General features: G+C 39.8%; 2 protein-coding genes and 2 pseudogenes across 6 annotated transcripts in view; 1 reads left to right on the top strand and 3 right to left on the bottom strand.

The window, feature by feature from the left end:
• The window catches only part of LOC138010328 (uncharacterized), an 868-nt pseudogene extending 743 nt beyond the window's left edge, over nucleotides 1-125 (bottom strand).
• The window catches only part of LOC138010371 (guanine nucleotide-binding protein-like 3 homolog), a 381,170-nt gene that overhangs the window by 190,269 nt on the left and 180,901 nt on the right, over nucleotides 1-10,000 (bottom strand). The gene's annotated exons all lie outside the window — the stretch shown is intronic.
• Nucleotides 1-10,000, top strand: part of LOC138010401 (putative nuclease HARBI1) — a 64,977-nt gene that overhangs the window by 21,296 nt on the left and 33,681 nt on the right. The window contains exons 2-3 of one of the 5 annotated variants that reach the window (XR_011124462.1): nucleotides 7,309-7,631; nucleotides 8,672-9,744. The exons of 2 other annotated variants lie outside the window; for them this stretch is intronic. The gene's annotated coding sequence lies outside the window, so the exon portion shown is untranslated. Of the gene's footprint in view, nucleotides 1-7,308; nucleotides 8,276-8,671; nucleotides 9,745-10,000 lie in introns of those variants that run through there. 2 more of the 5 variants (XR_011124464.1, XR_011124463.1) reach the window with 2 other exon arrangements.
• LOC138011100 (uncharacterized) lies at nucleotides 2,414-5,148 on the bottom strand (annotated as a pseudogene).

The following is a 10,000-nucleotide window of genomic DNA, read 5'->3' on the forward strand; positions in this document are numbered from 1 at the left end:
CTGAAATCCTTTGTTTTTACCTGCCTTTCAGCATAAAGCTGGAAGACAGACTTAGTAGCGTTCGCCTGGACAGCAACATCGTTTTTTTCCGATTTTTCAATGGTCTTTCCCTCGTACCGGTCCATAAGAACTTGCAAAAAGTCTGCATTTGTTCGACCCAACCGCACATTCCCCATGTCACATAATCTCACGAACCGAGCACTGGTAGCTTGCATTTCCTCTTCTTCTCCAAAATTAAACTGAAAGTTTAAGCTGAACTGAGGCTTGCGAGGTTTCTCTTTTCGTTTTTCATTATAAATTTTTTGCTTGTCGTATTTAGCTTCCTTCGCAGAAGGTTCACTAGCACCCAACATTTTCTCACTCGAACCCGATATTAAATTTATGAGAAAAACTAACGCGGAGAGATTTCGACGTTTCGATGACATCCTGTCATCATTATCAAGAAAATGAAGAAAAAATTTTGGAAAAAGTTTTTCAAGCTGAAGTATCCGAACGAGCTAGTCGATTCTACAATCTTATCTTAAATTAAATCCAAGCTATCGAATGTTTTGAGTCCACCCCCTGTTGTGCCAGTTGAACAACCTGTGCGGATACTGCTGCCGTTCAAAGACAAAGTCTGCTGACGTCTTAAGAAAACAACTAAACAACCTTAGCAACAGAATCAGAACACCTCTACAGCCCATCTATACTAGTCGTAAACTGGGTGATGCACTTGGCGTAAAAAAAAAAAGCCCTCTCTGATCAATCAACACAGTGTGGTCTACAAATTTTCATGTCCTCTGTGCGATGCAGAATACATAGGCCTCACAACTCGACATCTTTTTCAGAGAATCGAAGAACGCTGTCGCAGTTCTTCATCCATTTGCAGACATCTTCAACAAGATCATGATACTAGCCCTAGATCTCTTGACTTAGCCAAGAATTTTGCAGTTCTGAGGAAATGCCAAGGAAAGATGGACTGTCTGGTATACGAGATGCTCCTGGTTAAAAAGTACAGGCCAAGCCTTAACATCCAATCAGACTCAATACGTGCTAAAGTTTTTTCTTGACTTTATGTTTTCCTTTGTCTGAGGTCACTGGATGATTCACTGGCTTAGAACAATAGACTATTGTTTTTGGTTTAGTTTTTTGACTACTTACTTATGTAAATTTTCTTCAAAAAATTTTTTCTTCATTTTCTTCGAAACGTCGAAATCTCTCCGCGTTAGTTTTTCTCATAAATTTAATAACAAAAGTCAATCTTATACGAACCCGATATTCCTTTGTTTACTCGTAAATCCCTCGTAATTTTTTGAAATTTGCGCCAAAGATTACACCAATGGCAGACGAAATTATATCGGACAGAGAATAACATCCAATGGTAGAGCACAATAGAATAGAGTAGTGATGTTTCACTGGGGAAAACCCGAGGGAGAATTTCAGAAAATGGAGAGTTTCGAACTGTGTATTTGGCGTGCGATCGCAAACTAATTGGGCTCCTTACAACAAAATACAAGGAAAATCTTGTGCACAAAATAGAAAATACAAGAAGACAACTTGCTTTTGAAGGTTTGTTTATTATCTACCCGTCACATTTGAATTTAGCGATAGATGGCACTAAAGTAGGCATCGCCACTCAATGGACGTGCGCCCGCCATGTTGGATTTATGCTTTATCAATTTGATTGAACTGGGGGAGACCCTATTTATACGGAACGCCTGCGTTTAACGCAAGCACATGAAAATGCGTGTAATTACACGCGTGTAATTTTGACTCGGTAGACGTGATATTGCGTGTAATTTTACACGCAGTCATTAAACTGGAACTCATTAAGTGCTTGTAGTGAGAACAGAATATTAAAAGTGCGTGTAATGAAAACAAAACATTTTCCTTGTGTAACATTTATGATAGTGGACTGCACTGTGATATAGTTTAATGTTTCGCCCTCTTGCTTTTGGTCGTAAAATGTTTCCGATAAAATCGAGCAGTTTCGCTAAACTGGTTTATAGTAAAAATATTTTTTTTGCGTTCGAGTGTCAACAACAAGTGGCGCCGGGGAGCAATTGGTGTGATGAGTAGCACAATCATGACTCCATTTTGCGTTACATAGGTAAAAAAACCTTCAAATGCTAAAATGCTCTCTTTATTGTTTCTTTAAGTCCACTTTTGCTTTTGATGTTTGTTTCAAGCAAATTCATGCAAAAAGTTACAGTTATGCGTTATAGAAAGCCGTTTTTCCATTTCCTATGATCCTTTGTGGGCGTGGCCTACTTCAGATTCTGGCCTTTTTCTTCTAAATTAAAGAGTTATTTACAAGCAGCAAATTATAATTCTACATATTTAGGGCAAATACATGTTTGCTTTGATAATCAGGGCTGCTATGTTCTGATTCTGAGCAAATGTTTCCACATTTTTTGTTCTACCCTCAGCTGTCTTACAATGAAGCAATGATTTCTTCATGCTGCAGAAGTGAGAGTTTGTAGATGGGCTTCTTGCTGCGCCTTTTTACTGTAAGGTCACCACAGATATGCCTCACAGTTGCTGCAAACACTGCTGCAACTCTTTTAGTATCTAGAGTGTAAGTCATGTCATGAATGTTATCACGTAGATAGAAGTGGCCTTTCAACACCTCACTCCCCTCACAGTAATGGCACAAGAAATTATCTGTGAAGTCCTCGCTAAGCTCTTCTACCCCATGAGATGTGACTTTCAATAGGAAAAAGTCGTACATGGGATCATCTAAAGCTGCAATGGCAACTGTGCTGCCCTGTGTGGCCAGATCTGCAATATGCAAGGCCGTGTCATGATCCAAAATTGGTATTTCGGATTCCTGCCTTGTTGTTGCGGGTGTGGCTTCTCGGACTACAGCCCCTTCTCTCCAGTCATCGATCCAGGCTTTATACAAGCAGTTAGGCTCATCATCCATGAGGCAGTTCACACAACAGGAAGGGAGCCTAACCAGAAGCTTTTCTTGTTGAGGCAGAGACTTTATGCAGTGTAATTTCCTTATGCCCTTCAGTGTTTTAAACTGGCGCCCAGGTCTGTTCCTTTGCACAGCCCCCTCTCCAGTGACAGCTATATGAAAGAAGATGCGCCGATTCAGACTTCATGCGTGCATTAAAGCTTGATGCTGCTGGACGGGAAAAGTTCTCAAGTAGGAAATCATACATGGTCTTAGCATCTTTAATGATGGCAGTCCTTCGAAGCACTGCTTGGCTTACTTTCTGCTTGATGTGTGATCCAGCAGCATCCTGCTCCCCTTTGGCATGAGATGTTTCAAAGAAATTACGCTGTATCAAATAGCCAAAATCAGCAAGAGAGCAGGACAAGTCACCCAAGCAGTGTCTGGATTTGTACTGGGCAGCACAACCATCAGTGAATTCATGCATCTTTATTACATTGCATCCCAGGTCTTGTGTAAGGTACTTGTTGATGAGCTCCTGAACGTGATGGACACTGTTGTGATCTTGGCCGGGGTCATCAGATATCACGAAGATGTGCTCTTTAATGGTGTAGGGGTCTTCTTCTGTGCTTTCAACACCATCAGTGGCCTCGACTGCATGACGATAAACAATGGAAACGTGTAGAGAAACTTTAGCAACATCAAGGTATTCACTTTGGGTTTCATCTTGCTTTCTGCATGTGTATCCCTCTGAATAATCATGAATACAGACAACATGACCGATGGGGAGGTGTTCCAGCAAATTATCAAGCTGTTCCCGCTGGCAGCGAGCCATAAGGGAGTGACTTGGATACAATTTCAGGAGATCTTTAAAATAACTGAACAGCTGGAATGGGGATGTTTCTTTTTGAACTAACGAAATTTTTTTCTTTTCTTGTCCATCGGGAAGAAATTTTCCAGTCGAGACATATTCATAACGAGACCAGCGTACCGAACCCTCCTTACTCATTTCCTCAGGCAGTAGAGCAAAACCATCAAGTCCACAGGAATTGCACTCTCTCTCCAAGCATGTTATCACGTGATAACTTGCACCATCCTCTTTTGGACAAAGAGTGAGATCAACACATTCTGTTAAGGTCTTGGGGACTGGAATACTCTGATCAGAATTAATCACTGCTGCTTTTCTGAATTTCATGCAAGCATTAAAAACCATTTTCGTTTCAACATGTTTCCTGCACAAGCAAGATTTGTGGTCTCTTTCTTTTGCTTGCTTGACGAAGAAAGGTTTTAAGTTTTCAAATTTTCGTTGTTTGACCTGAATTTCTGGGTGCAGCTCTTTGAATTCCATGTAAGCCTCAGTCTGAGTTTTTTCCAAAACGTGTTTTGCATGTTGAATGTACTGCTGCTTTCCAGTGCGCTTCTTCACCACCTCTTTTTTCTCCCCAGTTGGTCGGCTGGCCACGGAGGTCCAGTATTCATAAATGATCTTTCCATCTTCTTCACTTGTAGCATCTGCTCGTAGTTTTCTCTTTGTGTAGAGCCAGCTTGGAAGATCACCCTTCAGAACTTTTTCTCTACGTCCAATTGCCTTGATGATACTTTTCTTGTGAATGTTAACCAGCTTGGAAAGAGATTTTTTTGCTTTTGCTTTCTTGACATTTTTTCCAAATGCTAGCGACTTGAAAGTGGTAAAAGCTGCGAGCTTTTCGTTTGACCGAGATCGTTTCACTTCCTCCATTCCCTCGGAAATGTTGCTTGCCAATGCTTTAAGGACCTTGATTTCTTTTTCTTCCGAGGGTGTTTTTATCATTCCTTCATTCTGAAGAATTTGTCTTGTTCTTGGGCTGTTCATAATTGTTTTGATGATCCCTGCCTTTTTAGAGGGCGTAGCCGGAAGGGTAGCTTTTACTTTATCAGTTCTCCGCTTTTTTGCTGTCCTGTTTGCATATCCAAGATATTCTTTCTCAAACGTTGTCTCATTTTTGCTCTGTTCTTGCTTTCTTTCACAGGGTATTTTCGTATTTTCTGGTTTGTTTTCTTATTTTTTCTTTCCTCGCTTGGACTTTAGCATGTGCCTCATCTCTTGTACGTTGCCGTTGATTCGCGGTAGATTCGCATTTTTCTTGTCTGCTTTCCTTTACTCTTTTGATAGTTTTCGCCTTGTTTTTTTGATAATGAAGCCTATTCCTTTCTCTCTTTTCAGCCTCTCTTCGCTCCTGAGCTGCTTTCTTGTGCGAAACCACGGGATTTTTTTCTTTACTCTCCATTGAATAACCACACCAAAACACGTGCTTGTATTGCATAATTCATTCTAGCCCTTAAGAATCCCTTGGGACACCCCGATTGTTGTTTATTACAAGAACGAAGCAAAACGTTTCATTTGTACCCGAGTTATGGGGGAGTTTCAATGGGAGATTTCGGAGGGGAGCGTTCTTGTAGAAATTACGTTACGCTTAATGAGCACAGCATTATGGCGCAAAATGTTTCAGCATTGCTCAAAGCTGAAAATCTCCGGTCCCAGTGGATGAAAATGGCTTAAAGTGCTCGCAGTTGTCGAGTATTGCAAGCCTAAGATATGCTGCTCAATCAGAGTGCAATACTCGCTCTAGAACCAGCAAAATATTGGAAGGAAGTGGTCAGTCCTCTGCTAATTTGGATGTTACCAGTGCAGTGCAGAAACTGTTTCAGTCTTTTTAAATTTGTTCTAGTTATGTCCTCGCTTTGTGTTTTGACTTAAAGCTTTGACACAGAGTCTGTCACATAAAGCCCATTCATCTGACATGGTTTATGTTGTATTTTGAGACATTTGCCGAGTTGTATCGACCCATTTTAGAAACTGTCTTTCAAAAAAATGTGAAGCGTTACAACGGAGGGTCAGTACAAACACGTTGTTTTTCAAGTACTTCTAATGAAGAAAAGTATCTGAAAGTTGCTGTGTGCACTTTCCTTTGTTATTCTGATATGTAACCGGAATTTCGTAAGATTTTATGCATTCTAAGCACAGAAATTGTTCAAAATATGCTTGCGTGGCCTTTGTTTGTGTTACGTGTTACATGAACATTCTGTCATTTTTTTCGGAAACAGAATTTTTTTTTCAGGTTTATTTTAAAGAGGATGCAACTTAAATTATTTGTACATGAAAAAGACCTATTTGTGCTATATGAGAAAAAATTTCAGGGTGAAATAGCCATTAGAAGCCGAGATATTGCAATTAACAAGAAAATACCCCTAGAATGTAGTGATGACCGTGCTACTCATCCATGTTCTGAGATGACGTGAACAATTATGTCGGTTTTCAATTTTAAATTACACCAATCAGTGTACTTTTTTAAAAATATTTCGTACTCCAAAGTGTTACGAGTTTCCCATCATGTTTTTCCTTTTCGCGAGGAACCATAAGGGCACTAGTGATTGACGAACTGAGGCTTGATGCACACGAAATAACAGCAAAAAAAAAACATTATTTTGCTTGAGATTTTGAGTTAATTTTAAACATCAGATATCCTTCTTTAAGTTAAAAAGCCTTTGATGATTCGTCATTAAAAACAACATTTTGCTTGAGATTTTGCGTTAATTTTAAACATCAGATATCCTTCTTTAAGTTAAAAAGCCTATGATGATTCGTCATTAACGTTACGTATTCAGAAGCGAATGTTGTCTTTTCGAAAACATGTTTTGATCTGATTAAAGTGAAATTCGATCTGTCTTGAATACCGTTGCCTAGCACGTGACCAAAATCTACCCTTCATCGTTAAACAGCAATGACCAGAACCAGGTTGCTGACCAGCAGTTTTCGTTAAAACAATGGTTTGCTGGGGGTGCTCAGTCTTGCGGGCTCAGAAAACCTGGTTGTGGTCATTGTTATTTAAGGTTTTTCTGTGCAGTGGGAACGTTTTCTTATTCCATCTCGGTCAACTTAACCCACGGATGAAAATGTTTCCTTCTTTTGACCTAATTAGCACTTAAAAACACAAGCCGATTAAGTCAGTGACGTCCACAACAAATTCAAATGAAACGGGTGCCATTTATTCAACAGTACAGTTTGCTATCACAAGATCATCAAAAGAACTTAATAATATAAACAATAACATTGACAAAAAGCTTATAATTCTCTTAATTAAGTTACTAATTTTTATTGTGCTCTCTTACGGCAGCTTGGTCGGCGTAGATACTCATCCATGGCTTTTCTGCATTCACGCCATGCTGACAGCTTGTCGCATGCAGCTGACGGAAAAAAACTACTTACAATTCCCTTAATTTCGTTTACTTTAGCGGGGTTTACTTGTTCTTTCCCTTGAACACCCGCAATGTTTTTACCTTCCAACTCACTAGGCTCGAAGAACCGTTTTAACAGCAAAACTGCAAAGTTCGCTCGCGATCTGGACATGTTTTTTATCTGAAATAGCTCCTCATGTGACATTTGGCAGGCTGGAATAGCGGACTCAATTGATGTATCTTCTGGCGGGTTTGTGGACTCATCAAGCGGGCTGGAAGCGGGAGGCATGGTACACGGAACTGGCTCTGGTATTGGTGGAGGATGGATCACAGCAGGAGGAACATTAGCCACTGGCACGGAAGCAAGGAGATTATGTGGTCCAGCTTCTTCGAAAGGGACTCCTGGTTCAGCAAAACCTGTTTCTGCCTTCTGGCGATGGCAGCCAGCTCGTCACGTTCAGTGGACTGTGGAGTTGACACCTCGTTCCAGGAAGGTTGCTCCATATCTCGAAGTACAGACCCAATGAGGCTTGCGGTAACAATGTTGCTGCTTGTATCCTGTTCAAACAGTCCCCAAGCCATGTCGAAATTTAGTAGGCTTTCTTTGTCGTCAGTTACTTCAATAGGCTGAGAAAAAGGAAGCGAAACATATGAATGAATGAGAATGAAACTGATAGAAAGCAAACATTTTTTCTTTTGAAAAAGCAAGCGGGAGGTGAATGCTAGAGACAGCCAAACAATCTAAGGACCTACTTGCCAACATGTGAACAACTTATTGTTAACAAATTGACGCTCATGTGTTGACCCTCTTATACAGAAAATACCAACAAAGTTGGCCTAATTGTGAACTGATATAAAGCAAATATTTTTTTCTTTTGAAAAAGCAAGCGCGAGGTGAAATTGTTAACAAACTGACGCTTACCCTCTACCCACTCCGTCATAAAAAACCCGACAAAGTTGGCCTAATTATAAATGTATTTTGATTATCATTCGCTAAACGCTTTGTGTCTGTTAAGCTTTTGTTCTCACATCATTGACAAAACTGATGTAGTGTAGGTAACAACCGTTCTCGTTTTATAAGCAAAACTGATATAAAGCAAACATTTTTTTCTTTTGAAAAAGCGAGCGTGAACTGTTTTTGTAAAGCACTCAATTTTTTTTGGCGAATGCTAGAGACAGTCAAACAATCTAAGGAACTTATTGTTAACAAATTGCCGATTATGTGTTAAACCTCATAAAAAAACCGACAAAGTTGGGCCAATTATAAATGTATTTTGATTATCATAGCGCGCGCTAGGATAAATCAATTTGGTGATTTGTTCTTGGACTAATTTACATTACCGTGGAATCCCGATGTTTCGAACCTCCAAAGAAAATGGAAATTGGTTTGAAAAACTGAGCGTTCAAGATATCGGGATTCCACTGTATATAATAAATAATCGCGAAAACACGCCTCTTGTGGGCTGATCATGAAACACTAAACTGACCCTGAACCAACTGAGAAAGTAAGCTAACCTGTAAAGTAGGGGCTGGATGCCTCGTGATAACTGATGCCTCTTCCCTTTTCTTTTTCAGCTTAGTTGACGCTTCAGCTGGCCTTTTCTTTTTCTTCGTACTTGCGTCGTTCTCTCTTTGTTTTTGTTTGCTCGCAACGCCTGGCGGTGTTTGATTTTCCTTATTGGATTCGCCATTCATGTCTGGAGTTAACGACTGCTTGCGGAATACCAAATCTATCCCGTTGAGCTCAGTGGGATCATCTGAGAAGAGAACACAACTGAATCAATACCTTGCCGTGGCCGTACACACAATAAAATACACTTAAAAATTTAGCATCAGCAGCAGCACACGTCGTTATCTGAAACTCCAATAATTGTTGCCTCCAGTTCCTCTGTGCCATATTGTACGAGGACCTTACTGCCTTTACTTTTGTTGTCACCTTCCAGGACTTTGATGATTTTCTTGGTAGCTAATACACATGTCGAATTATCAATTTCAAAGACGAACAGACCGTTCTTTGGTATCTTAAGCGACCTTCTAAGAGACATACTCTGAATGTGAAATGGACGTGTTTCTGATGGTTAGCAGTGTCGAGCAGTGGTTAGAATGCAACAGCCGGAAAAATGCCATATATATATATAGCTTATGTTATGTTAATTAGGATCGAAATCACCCCGAGACCAACCAATCATAAATGAATAAGAGACGTTTTCTCTGTGGTAAAAGTTTTGTATTTGTCATGTTAATTAAGTTACAAAGTGAACAAACCTGAGAGCAAACTAAACTTGTTGCCTCAGCAGTACGGCCAAACACGCAAAACCTGCAGAAATTGGGTCTTCGTATTCTTTTCAACATTATTTCCTTTATACGAGAAAGTTAAAAGTAATTTAGCCATGCCTCGAACGTCAGACTATGTCAAGAAGAGAATCATTGCCTTATACAGGCAAGGTCTCAATTATTCAAAAATCGCTCGTGAACTGAAGGAGAGCGAGGGAATCACAGTGTATTGTTGCACCATTTCAAAATTAGTTTAAAAGTTCACACGATATGGCACGCTAGCTGACAAAACGATTCCAGGCAGGAAATCAAAGGTCTTATGTGAACACTTAGACTTCATCTACGCTAAAATGGAGAAAAATGACGAGCTAACCTCACCTGGTAAGTTCGTTGTAAGATAGAGTCAAGTACAAACATTTCTACCAAAGACCTGTTTTAAAAGAGAAAATCGGCACACGTAATAAATTTATCGATTGCTTGGTTGATTAACCAGACCCTGTATTAAGCTGAAGGAAAAATCTTTTATAGGATTACAGAAGTTGCTGTATGATGAATTTTTTCCTTAAAATGAAGTGTAGGTTTAACAGGGGTTTAAGAAAAAAACAAAACATGTTATTCTTATGGTGCTGT

Source organism: Montipora foliosa, chromosome 7 (assembly GCF_036669935.1).
Source record: "Montipora foliosa isolate CH-2021 chromosome 7, ASM3666993v2, whole genome shotgun sequence".
NCBI classification, from domain to species: domain Eukaryota; kingdom Metazoa; phylum Cnidaria; class Anthozoa; order Scleractinia; family Acroporidae; genus Montipora; species Montipora foliosa.